This window comes from Cricetulus griseus, chromosome 6 (genome assembly GCF_003668045.3).
Source record: "Cricetulus griseus strain 17A/GY chromosome 6, alternate assembly CriGri-PICRH-1.0, whole genome shotgun sequence".
In the NCBI taxonomy this organism is placed as follows: domain Eukaryota; kingdom Metazoa; phylum Chordata; class Mammalia; order Rodentia; family Cricetidae; genus Cricetulus; species Cricetulus griseus.
Window position 1 is genome coordinate 102,234,995 of NC_048599.1, and position 14,404 is coordinate 102,249,398.

Consider the following 14,404-nt stretch of genomic DNA (forward strand, 5'->3'; position numbering starts at 1 on the left):
TGTGGTAAGAGTGGAAACAAGGACAGAATAGACTTACCAGGAGCTGATGAGTACTGAGCAAATAATAAAAATTAAAGTGAAATTACGCTGCTACCTATTAAGCAATTTCCTTTAAACGTTCATGAGAGTTTTAAAGACATTCTTCACAGTATGTTTTTTTAAAACTACTTCAGGCTGCTTGTGACACGCCCTTAATCCCAGCACCCAGGAGGCAAAAGTAGACATCCGAATTCAAGACCAGCCAGGGCCGGACAGTGAGACCCAGTCTCAAAACAAAATTTTCATATTTTGTGACACTTAAATGATTAAACTTAGAACCTTGAGGATATTACACAAGTATTTTACCACTGAGCTACATCTCCAGCCCTTAAAAATGTTAAAGCTGGGTGAACATGTTTTGTTAACTGTATATTTGATGTAGCAATTTTATTTTTAATGTGCTAGAGGAAAGATGCTAAAAGCATTGGCTGTTCTTGGAGAGGATCCTTGTTTGATTCCCAGCACCCATATAGCTGCTCACAGCAGTCTGTAATTGCAGTTTCAGGGATTTCAGCACCCTGTTAAGACCTCACTGCACTGCCTATGTAAATGCAGGCAAAACTCCACACACAGAGACACACACACACAGACACACAGCTTTTTCTTTGTCTTTTCTTTTTTGTTTTAAAGGGGGGGTGCTTAAGGAAAAGTATCTCTCTTCCCAACTAACCACTTTTTGTTTCCTAAGTCCATGCTACTCTACAGATGTTTTACGTTCTTAAAATGTTCTCATCCATAGAAAGGGTAACAGGATTACCATCATTAAAAAGTAAGCATATAATATACAGACCTATAGCAGGGATTCTTAGGCCACCATCTACTCTATTCCTTCATGTGTAACCTCATCTGTTCCACTGGGGTAGGTGGACTGGCTTAGGTGAATAGGTAGGGAATTATGGACCAAATGTTTTCTGACTTAGTCCTAAATGAGTAGCTCCAGTATGGTAGAATTTGTAGGGCTGATAACATCCCTCCTTCAACTGACATTTGAGAGCCTATTGTATACTCAGCACTTAGGATAAAATGATAATGATTTCATGATTTCTAAGTGTTCTGGGTAGTGGCTAATGACATGACTACAATTACCTTTCTGACTTCAACAGAATTCTGTGTGGTTTCTCTTGTTTCATGTGCTTGTTTCATTATAACAGCACAGTCTCTATTTTAAAAAGTTAGGAGAGGCTAGTTTTTGTTTCCCTCTCCTTGAACACCAGTTATAGCATAACTCTGCTAAGTGTCCACAGATGTGGCATCTGGAATGTCTACTCCCAAGCACGAGAGCCTAAGTGTAGCCCTGCAGCTGCTTGCTTGGCACAGTTCGTGAGGACACCTAGTAAACCTTTTATGACATTCACACAGAAAAACAGGGCCTTCCTTGTTTACACTCTGGTGTTGAACTTGAGGGTTACTTGATAGGCCAAATTCAGGAAGAAACAATGCCAAAAGATTGCTCCTGGGGTTTATGTTACTGGCCAAAATCTAAACTACTCTTCATTGGAAGTCAGTTAGTCAGCCCTGAAATAGAAACTATGAAGCTGCAACATAGTCACAAACCTACTTTTTTAATCAGATGGTAAAGAGGGAAAGGGAATCTACCTTTCAAGATACTGTAGATGCAGAGTAGAAATGTCGGTAGGTGTAAATGTCATCCAAACCAAAGACGTGTCACTTGGGCTCTGTGGGATGCTCCCTTTTCTGATAGAAGGAAAAGGGTAAGTTTTCTGAGACGTTCTGTGTGTTCTAGACTTGAGGTTTGGGGTGGGTACAGGCTGAGAGCGTAGAGAAGAGTTAACCATGTCAGAGGAAGCCAGTGCACAGAACGTGATGGTGGGCTTGACCCTCCAGTCCTGCTACTGTTACATCCCTTGACAACCTAGAAGTGAAAAATTGCTACAGGAGGCACCTTGCTGCCAGAAGTCGTAACATGACTACATGACCCTTAAGCTGGCCTTTTGGTTTCCCATCCATTCCCAAGCTTTCCCCACAACTGAGAGCTACTAGCAAAGCAGTCTCTTAAGTTAAAATCCCTCACTTAATGTGTCCCGAAGAGCAGGCAGAAATGAACAGATCGTGCTTCGGTTGCCAGCTAGGCTGTAGAAGAGCTGCTGTCATGCTCATGACTGAACTCTTAAAAATCAGTAGCAGCAGTTTGCTAGGTTTTTGTTTTTGTTTTTTGTTTTGTTTTTGTTTGTTTTTTTTTAAAGAAACTTGATACTGCCTCCGGCTCCTGCTGCCCTACCAGCAGGCAGCTAGGTGAGGTTTGCTTGTGGGATCACCTCAGCTTCACAGCCAGTTTTTGCAAGAATTACACTCTCCACTTTTCCCAGTCTTAACAAATCACTACACCTTCTGGTTTCTGCCCCATATTCCACTGAAAATGCTGCTGATGTCAACAGTGGCCTTCTTGTCACTAAAACCACAAACCACTTAAACCTGCTGTAAATCAAGGTGTCCTGCTCAGGTGGCTTTTCTGTGGAACTGCCTACCCTCAGTGACCTACTCACAGCTAAACTGTTCTTCCTAAAGTCTCCACAGCCTCCAGAGAGCACTTCTAACTGATGACTAGGCATTTAAAACAACCTGTGGAGGTGTTTTGTATTAAAATTCTAACAATTTTTACCATATTTTGTTTACCCAGTCACTAGTGGATAGACATTTGTGTTGTTTCCAGCTTTTTGTTATCATGAGTTTGGTTGCTGTGTGTTTTTGTGAACAAGTATTTATTTGGATCCCTGTTTCAAACTTTGTATATATACTTAGAAGTAGAATTGCTGGATCTATTGTGCCCTAGATTTTAAAAGAAAATCAATCCAGGCGTTGGCGGCACACGCCTTTAATCCCAGCACTCGGGAGGCAGAAGCAGGTGGATCCCTGTGAGTTGGAGGCCAGCCTGATCTACAAAGTGAGTTCCAAGACAGCCAGAAATGTTACACAGAGAAACTCTGTCTTAAAAAACCAAAATAAATAAATAGATAAAAAAAGAAAGAAAGAAAGAAAACATTTTCTGGATCCCTAGATATGAGCTTTGGACCTCCACCTCCTGTGCCTGTGTTGTATTCGTCCTGTTTGAGCCACTTCTTTTACCATTTACCGCAGCCAGCAAAATGTCTCCTGTAACTATCTGCTGTGCCTCACAGAGCAGAGATCTACTGACTGACTAGAGAGGGGATCTGTTCTCAGTTCATTCATCCCCCCCCCCCAGCACCAGGAGTTAATTGCAAGTGTCAGGCTGAGCTCAAAGCAAAGAACATTTGTGTGTGTCTACCTGGGCTTGCTCAGCTGGACGAGGTATGGCAGTCATTCATGTCTCTAGCTCTTAGCTTGCATGAAGAGAGCTAGGATCCTGTGGTTGTCAGGTGTTCAAGTCATCTCAGCTACCTTCCCTTGGTGAGCCTGACCTTGGGGGGAAACAAACAAAAACTTGTCTTGAGAATAACACTGATGCTGTCAGCTAAATACAACCAAATTACACTTAATTTCAATTCTTTTCAAGACCAAGACTGTATTCATGTGTTAGCTGGAAATCTCAAGTAAAATCTGAGCTTTATGAGGAAATAAATTCTGAGTAGAGCAAGTGATAACAATGATCTGGATTCCCCAGCACGTTATGTATCTCTGATGGCAGACCCATAGTTTGTTTGAACAGCAATCTGTCTCTTTATGCTAATGGTAGGTTTCTTTTCTTTGGTACTTGCATATTAATTCAGCTTCTATCAAAGGGGTAAAGTGTCAACATTACCAGCCCTCTTCTAGGCTTATCCCCATCTTCAGGGCCAAATCCCAGGTGGCCAGGAGGAGTCTGGACAGTTCTGTCTCCCTTTCATGCTGCTTGTGCCCATGCTTCTCTGTGCTGACACTTGTAACAGGAGAAGGTCACAGTCAGGAAAAGTCCTTACCCACTTTTTCTTTGTGCAGGCCACAATAGTTTCCATTCCCCCTTTTAATTACATTTTCTCTATGGTTTGGGTAAGCAGACCACATTGCTTGTTGCCTAAATTATTTTCCAACTACCAAATTGCTGTCCCTGACAATTTCCCCAAATTATTTCCACCATGTTTTTAGGCAAGCTGTCTTTTACAATACTCTTTATGATGACATAATTACAACATCAGTGTCTTTACTTAATTTTTTTTGTGTGTGCTTCAAAATAACTAAAGCAGTTCCCAGTCATTAAAAGATAATAACAACAAGGTAAGCTCTGAACATTGAGGAAGAAGTGCAGAGCAAATGGCTTCTCTGAAGGAGCCCTCTAATGTCAACCTCTGGTGATGCCTCTTTGTGTTTCTGATCATTAGCAGTAAGTGATTCTCCACCTATTTTTTAATCATTTTGTGAAATGGGTAGTTATGAAAAGTCAACACTCAGTAACTCTAATTTTATTGTATCTTGTGCAAATAAGCTCTATTTGGAATCATGCAAATGGCCTTTGTTGTTGGTCACCACTTAGATGATTCACTGCCCTGGAAACATTGTTTCCTTTTTGTCAAGAGCTCAAGATAATAAACACCTGGACCCCACAGATGGCTCGTGGGTGTGGGAAATGCAAGGACAGGACTATGGGGGGGGGGATACAGAAAAGAGTTTCTGAATTAAAAAGTACTGTGATTTCACTCAAACCTGCATATTTCCAAGAGGAGCTAGGCATGGGAGGGTTTTCTTGGCCAGGTAGGTTGGTTTTTCTCCCTTTAGTTTCACTTCGGTGTTGTATCTGTCACTATGATTTACAGGCCTGGTTTTCATTTCAATTTTTAAACCCGGGGCTTAGTCTCTCAATGGTCTTAATTAATGGGATCCACTTAGCAAAATCACTCTTACTAGCAACATGCAGGAAGACATAGGAAGAAGGTGCCTGGTGAGCCATGAGGCTAGAATCTGGGCTGTTGGTTGGTCTAGTGGCAGGGAGAGACTGGGTCTTTTATCATCTAAACCGGTAAGCTGATGAAGATGATAAGTAAGCATCTTAGAGATCTCCATAGTGAAGCTAAGACAGAGCCTATTAAGGCCTTGCCAGAGCCAATCTGGTTTCCCCATTATCTGCTGTCTTGTTCCCATTTCAAGCTTCTTACGGAAAGTTTCCTGAGAAGTGTTTTATTAACAAATTATCACTATTTTAATGGATTATAGTGATGTAGACCAAATTCATGACCCCAAAACACATTTACCATCAAGGGCGATACAGACATACTTTAAAGATTCTCCTGTGTTCTTTCTCTCCATCTCTCTGTCTCTCTTTCTCTCTATTTCCCTTTCTCTCCCCTCTCTCTGTAACCCCCAAACTGGAAGCCCTTATGAAGCCCAAGCTGGGCTTCAACCTGCCGCCATCCTTCCTAAGTACTGAGATTGCAGGAGTGTGCCATCAGACCAGACTCATTTTCCCCGGATTTTGTCCATTGAATACCCATTTCCCTCGATTTCGGTCGAGCTTAAGAATTAAAATGCTATGAGGGTTGTTTTTATATAGTCCTTTACATCTGACATAAGAATGACACAGATTTTGAGACATAAAATTAACAGTGCACCTCTGAAATCTTGGGAATGAGGAATTCCCTTTCAGTGCAAAAAGTGCTAGGGACACCCAAAATGCTATAGGAGATAGGAAAGGGGCCACTGAAGCCAGATGGGGTCCACAGGAGGCTTCCTGGAGGAGTGGCAGAAGTTACTGATGATAAAGAGCTAGGTGGCCCACTCTTCGAGCTGAGGCAAGAGTTGTTCAAGTTCAAGGCCATACTGGGATATTAGAGGAACCCTGTGTGGAAAAAAAAAAAAGTTTGTTGGGTAGAGGTAATACCAATTCAGTCAGGAAAGCTTGCATCTCTATTTTGCTTAGTCCTGTTTCCTCAGCCTGTTTTGGTACAAAAATCTGTCAATAAAAATGTGTTGCATGATTCATGAAAGGGCTGTATGGTGGTTTGAATGGGAATGGGCCCCATAGTCTAGTATATTTGAATGTTTAGTTATCACGGAGTGGAACTGTTTGAGAAGGATTAGAAGGAATAGGAGGTGTAGCCTTGTGGGAGGATGTGGTCTTTGAGGTTTCAAAAGCCCAGTCAGGCCCAGTGTCTTTCTCTGCTTTTTGCCTTTCTATCAGAATATAAAGTTCTCAATTGTTGCTCCAATGTCATGCCTGTCTGCTTCCCACCATAGTGATAATGGTCTAACCCTCTGAAATTGTAAGCAAGCTCCCAATTAAACATTTTCTTTATGAGAGTTGCCTTGGTCATGGGGTATCTTCATAGCAATCAAACATTGACTAAGACAGGCTACTAATGTGTTATCCTTCCAAGGAAACATGTTAGTGTTGGGCCATTTGGGGGCTAACCCAAGTGCAGACATTTTGGGAAGCTTTAAATTAAAACTCCCTCTGCCTTCAGCACCTGCCTGCCAGTGCATAGGAATTCAGGAAGAAAAGCTGCAGGGGGGTAAGTGTTTCTTCCATCCTGAGCTTTCTTTTTGAATGGCTTTGGGCTGTCACCTAGAATGTGTGGTGCCCTGTGGAGGCAGCAGCCATCCTGAGGGACCCTGATGAGCACTGGCCCAAAGTGAGCCTCAGCTCGCATTCTGAACTAGAAAGAAAGCTGCAGCCACGACAAAGCTAACATGAACCTTGCTTCCCTTCATCAGGAGACAGAGTTTCTGGGGGGTGGTAAGCTTTTCTCAATGAGCTAATGGGAGGCGGGGATGTGTCTGCACTGCTCTGAAGAAAGTGTACTAATTTACTCCTGCTTTTCTTGGTCAAGATGTTAGAAGTAGCCCTGCAAATTGGTAATGTCCTCAGAGCAGTGGAGACAAAGGCCTGAGAGGTCACAGCGATTGGCCCAAATTTGACTATCGTCGGTTTTTTTTTTTTTTTTTTTTTTGCAGTGATCACTTGGCAGGAAAGGGAGGAGATAGGGGTGACTTTTTGGGGTTTTCAGTGAAGAGGATTCTCTGAGGATTCCTTCCTCTGCTACCCCTTCCTTTTAACCATCCCATGTGATGCATCAGTGTGCATGAGATGTTCCAGTGTCTCTGTCACTGAACATGTCATGTTGCTTGAACCTTTTGCTTTGCCACCTCCAAGTGTCGGGGGGTTAATGGTAGTCTGTATAGCAGTTTGAAGTGGAGGCAATGAGGTCTGGTGTCACATTTCTTCAAATGGAGGGGGATTGAGTAACCAGTAAACATCAATCAGTTCTTGTTCCTCTTTGGTGAAAAGGGATTGGAAATTATTCCAGTGCAGCAATGCCACGGAGGGGAAATGTTTCTTGAGACAGGATCTTAGAAATCCCAGGATGGATCTCAACTTGCTATGTAGTTGAGAATGACCTTCAACTTTTTATTTTTTATTTTTTTTTTTAGTTTCCTTTTATTTTATATGCATTGGTGTCTTGCCTGCATGTATATCTGCGTGAGGGTGTCAGAACCCCCGGAACTGGAGTTATAGACAGTTGTGAGCTACCATGTGGGTGCTAGGAATTGAACCCTGGTCCTCTGGAAGAGCAGCCAGTGCTCTTAACCACTGAACTATCTCTCCAACCCAGACCTTGAACTTTTAAACACACACACACACACACACACACACACACACACACACACACACACACACGCACGCACGCAAAAAGAGGTTGGTTTTTTTCTTGAGAGGGAGCGAGCCACGCTCTTAAAGAAAAATGCCTCTCCCTTTCCCAAGAGCCATCAGTTGTCAATAAATAGCGCCTCAGCTAGAGGTGGATCTTCATGAGCCCCTCTACCACCCATGGTGGGGTTTTGTTTGGCTTGATCTTGCAAAGGTCTTGCACATGTAGCCACAGCTGCTATGAAGTCGTGTATGCACTGGCATTGCTGTGTCCAGCGATGATTTCCTTGGAGACATCCACTAACTCTGGCTTCTACAATCTCTGACCCACTTTCCTACGGTGACTCAAGCTGTGAGTAGGGAGTGTGGTACAGATATTTCGTTTAGAGATGAGCACTGCACAGTCTCTTATTGTTGGCATGCCGACCAGTTGTGTATCTCTGTATTAATCGCCACTTACTGCAAAAAGAAGCTTCTTTGATGTCTACAAAAGTAAACATTTAGGGGGAGTTCATTACTGTGTCCATTCAGCAGAATAAAATTATTAGGCTCTCTGCAGGGCTTATGACCTAGCCAGCCACAGTTTGATTTTGTTTTTGTTTTTCCCCAGTTAATAGTACCAGGCATGTGTTTTGCTGAGCAGGCCTCAGATCAATTAGAAAGAAATTGGTTACTCTTGTAACACGAGTGCCATTATTGTATCAGCCTATCTTGCCAAGACAGTTATTATTGTGTCCTGGCGCATTCAATAACTGGATAACATCGTCGATTGCTTTTCTCTCCTGGTAGCCTACATAGGACTTTCAAGCTCTAGGAAAGGTATCTAAAAGAGATGACACTTTCACTTCACTGCAAGCTTGATTTCTCCATGTCCTGTGACTCAAATATGTGATGCCTTCAGCAATATAGTTTTGTCTTCAAAAGCAATTCTCAATAACTTGTAATTTTGGGGGAAAGGGAGCCTAATGGGACCCTACTGACCAACAACTGGAAAAGAGGCAGCAAATACTTGGTACTGAGCTTTTTATTTGATAGCCTGTAGTATCTGGTCAAGGCATTGGACCCTCGTTATAGGGCAACTCCTTTAATATGTGTGTATGTATGTGTTTTATGTAGCTTCTACAGTGGTCAGTTTATATATGACATTTTCAGAGTTTTTTTTAGTGTTAGTTATCCTTCCACATACATCTGCCTCTAGTCTGCCCTCCTGCCCCCATAATCCATTTAATCCTTCTTGTTCTATTATTTATCTTCCCCCTTCTTACCACCCACCTTATATCTCACTTCTCTTGAAGTCCTGCCCCTTACTAGTTTACTGACATGGATGAATGCTCAAAGTTAAACACCCATATTTAAAGACTTAAAGATGGCCCCCACATATGAGAGAAAACGTGAGATGTTTTCACTCAGAATGACTGTTGCCAGCTCCATCCAATTACTTGCAAATATAATAATTTTGTTTTTCTTAACATTGAATAATATTCTGTTGTGTATATGTGCCATATTTTCATTACCCATTCATCCAGTGGTAGACCTGTAGGTTGTTTCCATGTCCTGGGTATTGTAAATAGAACAGCAATGAATTTGGATGAGCAAGTACCTCTGAAGTAGGAGACAAAGTCCTTTGGGAGCATGCTAAGGAGTGGTATGGCTGTGTCAGATGGTATACATACTTTTAGCTTTTTGAGGAAACTCCACATTGACTTTTATAGTGTTTTCACTTCCACCAATAATGCAATTCCCCCTTCCAACATTTGTTGTTGTTTTTTGTATTAGCTGTTGTGATAGGGTAAGATGAAATCTCAAAAAGTATTTTTAATTTGCATTTCCCTAGTGGCTAAAGATGTTGAAAATTAAAAGAAATATTTATCCATTTGTATTGCTTCTTTTTGAGAACTCTGTTTAGTTACATGCCCCATTTTTTTTTAAGTTGGGTTGTTTGTTTTCTTGGTGTTTATAGTTTTTTGAGTTCTTTATATGTTCTGGACTCTAGCCCTTTGCTTATGTGTAGCTGGAAAATACTTTTGCCCCTTCTGTAGGGTGCCTCTTCACTTGGATTGACAGTGTCCTTTGCTGAGACCTTTGTCCTTTCAGTTTCATGGGTCTCATTTGTCAGTGTTGGACTTAATGCCTGTGCTGCCGGGGTCCTGTTCAGAAAGTCCATTCTTGTGCTTCTAAGTTGAAGCATAAACTCTTGTTAAGTCTCAGACACTGGGAGGAATGGCTGAGGAGACTATTTAACATATCAAAGTGGACGTGGCTGCCAGGTTCTCCCAGCGTCCCTCAGCCTCTACCTGTTGCAGAGTATGGCTGGCATATCCTCCCCCCTCCCTCCCCCCCCTAAACTTCTACAACCCGGGGGCTGGGCTGCCTTTCCACCAGCTGCCTTTCCCTACGTATTCAGCCATTTTGTTTACCTGGTCCCTTTCATCTATTTTCTTGGTCAGTCTGTTGGCCCAGAATGCCCAGAATGCCCCTCTTGGTTGGCAGCTCCTCTCCCCCCCACCCCCTATCTCCTCACATGGCTCAGGATCATGACCGCTCTGGATTCTCCCAGATGTCCCTGTCTCTGCCTCTGGCTACACTCTCACACATACCTGCAATACACTTTCTCCTCCACCACACCTGGGAACAGTCATGTCTTTTCCTTTCTTTCTTTTTTTTTTCATTCTTTCTCTACTTTCTTCTCTTGGTTTCTTGATCAAGAATCTCTTGATCAAGAGATTCAGGGTCTTATGTTGAGGTCTGTTATCCATCTGGAGTTGAGTTTTGTGCAGAGCCAGAGTTAAGGATCTAGTTTCATTTTTCCACAGGTAGCTGTCCAGTTTGACCAGCACCATTTACTAAAGATGCTGTTGTTTATCTGATGTATATTTTTGGCCTTTGTCAAAAATCAGGTGACTGGAGGAATGTGAATCAGTATGTCTGTTTTCCTTTATGTTTTTTTTTTGTTTGTTTTTTTTTAAATTTGTTTTTTGAGACAGGGTTTCTTTGTGTAGTCTCAGCTGTCCTGGAACTTGCTCTGTAGACCAGGCTGGCCTCAAATTCAGAAATCCACTTGCCTCTGCCTCCTGAGTGCTGGGACTAAAAGAATGTGTCACCACTGGCCGGCCAGTATGTCTGTTTTTATTACTGTATTTCCATAGTATAACTTGAAATCTGGGATGTAAAACCTCCAGCAGTGTTTCTTTTATTGTTTATGATTCAGGATTGTTTTGGCTATCCTGGATCTTTTGAATTTCCATATGAATTTTGAGATTAATTTTTCAATTTCTGTGGAAGAATTGCATTGGAGTTTTGTCGAGGATCACATTGAATCTATAGATTACTTTTAGTCATTTTCACAATATTAACACTTGTAGCACAAGTTCTAATAGGTCTTAATAATAAAAACCCGGAGTCAGATATCGGGGTAAATGCTGAAAGGTCAGAGAAGTAAAGGAGCCAGCCATAAGAGAGACCTCTTACCTCTACTGAGTCCTCAGATCAAAGGGGCGATCCTGTCCCTATGAATCCTCAGACTGAATGCTGTCTCCAATGAAACCTCAGACTGACAGCAATAAGCTCCTGTCTCCTACTGCCTCATATTCCTCTTTCACCCAGTCATATCACTCCTGTCTCCACCTCCCTAGTGCTGGGATTAAAGGTGTGAACTCTGCTTCTCTTTTAGACTGATCCAATCTTGTGTAGCCTGGGCCTTGAATTTACAGAGTTGGGTCTGCTCTGTCTCTCCAGTGCTGGGATTAAAGGTTCGTACTACCACCACTGCTGACCTTTATGACTAACTCGTGTGGCTAACTCTGTACTCGTATCTTCAGGTAAGCTTTATTTGTTAAAGCACAAACAAAATATCACCACAAATCCTACCAATCCATGAACTTGGGAGACCTTTTATCTGGTATCTTCTTTAGTGTTTTCTTCAGTGACTTAAGATTTTCTTATAAAAGTCTTTCACTTCTTTGGTTAAATTTTGTGATGGCTGTCCTTGGGTGTCAACTTGACTGCATTTGGAATCAACTAAAACACAGCTGCTAGGCACTCAGTCCCATGTGCAAAATGTTTTCTTAATGAGATTACTTGAAGCAGGAAGACCCATCCTAAATGTGGGCAGCACCTTCTGGTGGCAGCCCAGATAAAAGGAAACAGAAGAAGGAAATGACTTTGCTTGCTTACCCTCAGTCTATCCTGTTGTAGTGGCATTCCTTCACCAATATTAGGACCAACTTCTTCAGAATTTCATGTGAACTTAAGACTAGAAGCTCTCAAGGAGGTCCCCAGGCCTACCTTACCGGATTGGCATTGCTGAGACAGCCAACTTGGTTTGAATAATTACTGGATGCTTGGCCTCTCTAGTGTGTGGTAGCCACTTTTGGACTACCAGGACTGCATCCTACAAGTCATTCTAGTAAATCCCTTTTGAATATATAGTCATTCTATCAATTCTGTTTTTTTTTCAATTCTGTTTCTTTAGAGAGCCCTACTAACACAAATTTTTCCAAGATATTTGTAAAAATTTGAGGCTATTGTGATGTTTGTCATTGTGTGTCTTTTATTTTGTTTTGCTTTGTTTTTTGTTTTGAGGGAGAAGCTTGGTTTTCCTGTGTTAATTTTGTTCCTATGCTGGGAGTTGTGTATCAGAAGTAGGGTTTTTTGTTGTTGTTGTTGTTTTGTTTTGTTTTGTTTTGTTTTTTCTTGGAGACAGATCTTACCACATCACTTTGACTGGCCTGGGAATCACAGAGATCTACCTGCCTCTGCCTCCCGAGTGCCGTGTTAATCAGTAAGGGCCACCATGCCTGGCTTCATCTGAAGTAGTTTGTTGGTTGTATATTTCTTCTTTGAGCAAGGCAGGTACAGTATTCAAGAGATTAAGTTGTAAGAGGCTCAAGACATTTTCTTTTGTGGAAAGACAGGTTTGAAGGCGGCAGGCTCTCCCACTAGTGTACGGCTAAGAGGCTGCAGACATCATCCAAGTGTCACATACCTCTTGCTACTCCTCATCTGCTGCCTTCAGATTCGGTTCTTCCTGTCTGTCTGATCCACCATGAGTAAGCTCTGAAGCCTTGGTGATTGGGAGGCTGGGTGTGTCCTCAGGAGGCCTATGGAAGGGCAGGGCATACCTGGGATCCTAGAGGGGTGGGTGACTTACAGGCAGGGAAGGAGTGGGTCTAGTTTGAGGCATGGAAATGGAGGATGCTTCGGGGAGCTGGGAAGCCTGGCAGCACCTAGAGATAAGATCCTGGAGGAGCTCTGAGGCCTGTGGTACAGGGCAGAGCAATGCCCAAGCCCTAGCTTGGAGAAGTAATATCCCAGAAGAAACAGAAGACTCACAGGGTGGGAAAGAACAGAGCCTACCTGATGGGTGGGGGTGGGAGGTCCCAGAGGAGCTGGGGTGTCCTATAGGGTTAGGAAGGAGCAGTCTTACCCACCTACCCACTAACTCAAGGGAGGGAAATGCTAGAGGAGTTGGCCTGTCCATTGATTGCTTCATTCATTACTTACAGAACAAAACAATATAATGACATTGTCACAGGTGTGTATTTTCTTCTATGGATTATAACCCAGTGTTTATTTTGCTGCTCAGTTGGCTCCGGTTTGGGCAGTCAGGACATTCTTTGGGATCCTCTGATAGATGGGTAGTGTGGCTGTAGACTTTCACAAGCTCTTTGTTGGGCTTTTAACCTTCCCTCTCCCTTTCCTGACTTACCAGCACTACAGAATTCTGATAGTCTCTCAACTCACTCCTTAGAAACATTCAGTTCTTGAAGGAGCTCTGGTCCCTTTCACCTAAGAATTGGGTATTTAGAACCAGCATCTGGTTGCTACTGAGTGTCATTCCATCCAAGTGCTCTCAGGAGATACTCTTGGAAATATACTACACTAATTCATGCCCACACACAAATACAGATTTTTGTCTATATTCAGAGAGCCTCCGATTCCAATTCCAAGGGTCATAGTTCCTTCTAGCCCTTTGTCTTTTCTTATTTAGATTCTTTTTTGATAGTGAGAGGTCTGACTCTTTTTTTTTTTTCCCTACAATGTATTTCCTATTTTCTCAATCCAGTGTAAGTGCGAATTTACAAATGCTAGTGTAGGTCCTCCTAAATCCTCTTTTCCCTTCTGTGACCTTCCCCTGCCCCTCCCCCTCTTTATCTCCATGGTGGCCATCAGCTATGTCTAAACTTACATCACCTCACCTAATAAACTCTGAAGAAAGGATGCTTCTTTTTCCTTCCAAGGACTTCTAGTAAAACTTCCATGGTGGATTCTTTATTTGATTAACTGGGTTTTGTGCTCATCCCTGATCCACTTCTTTGACTAGAGACATGGAATAACCCAAATGCAGGGACCTGAGGTGCCCACTCACCCTGAGATGGTGCATGTCCCACCCAAACCATGAGGAGCAAGAGTGTGACTGAGAAGTGTTTGTCTAAACAGATGTTAGAATCCGTGTGTCAGCAGTGTGGGAGGGGGTTCTGTGGGTCTCGGCCAGAGCTGTGCTCTCACCACACAGTGAGTGAGTTGTGCAGCTATGCTGGCTGAAGGAAGGACAGCATGAGGGGCAGGAAAGGAGAAGCAGTGTAATATAGATGCTCATGGGTCATGCATGCCATAATTGCCACACTTAGGAAGATGAGACAGGAGGATTGCTATGAGTTTGAGGCAAGCCTAGGAATGCATAGGGAGTTTGTGGCCTATGTGTGCTACCAAGAAAAACCCTGTCTCAAACCCCCTCAAATAAAAATTTATAGTTTACATGAAAAATAATGTTGCTCCAATTTGGCCATTATTGTCAGGCGTGCTAATTTA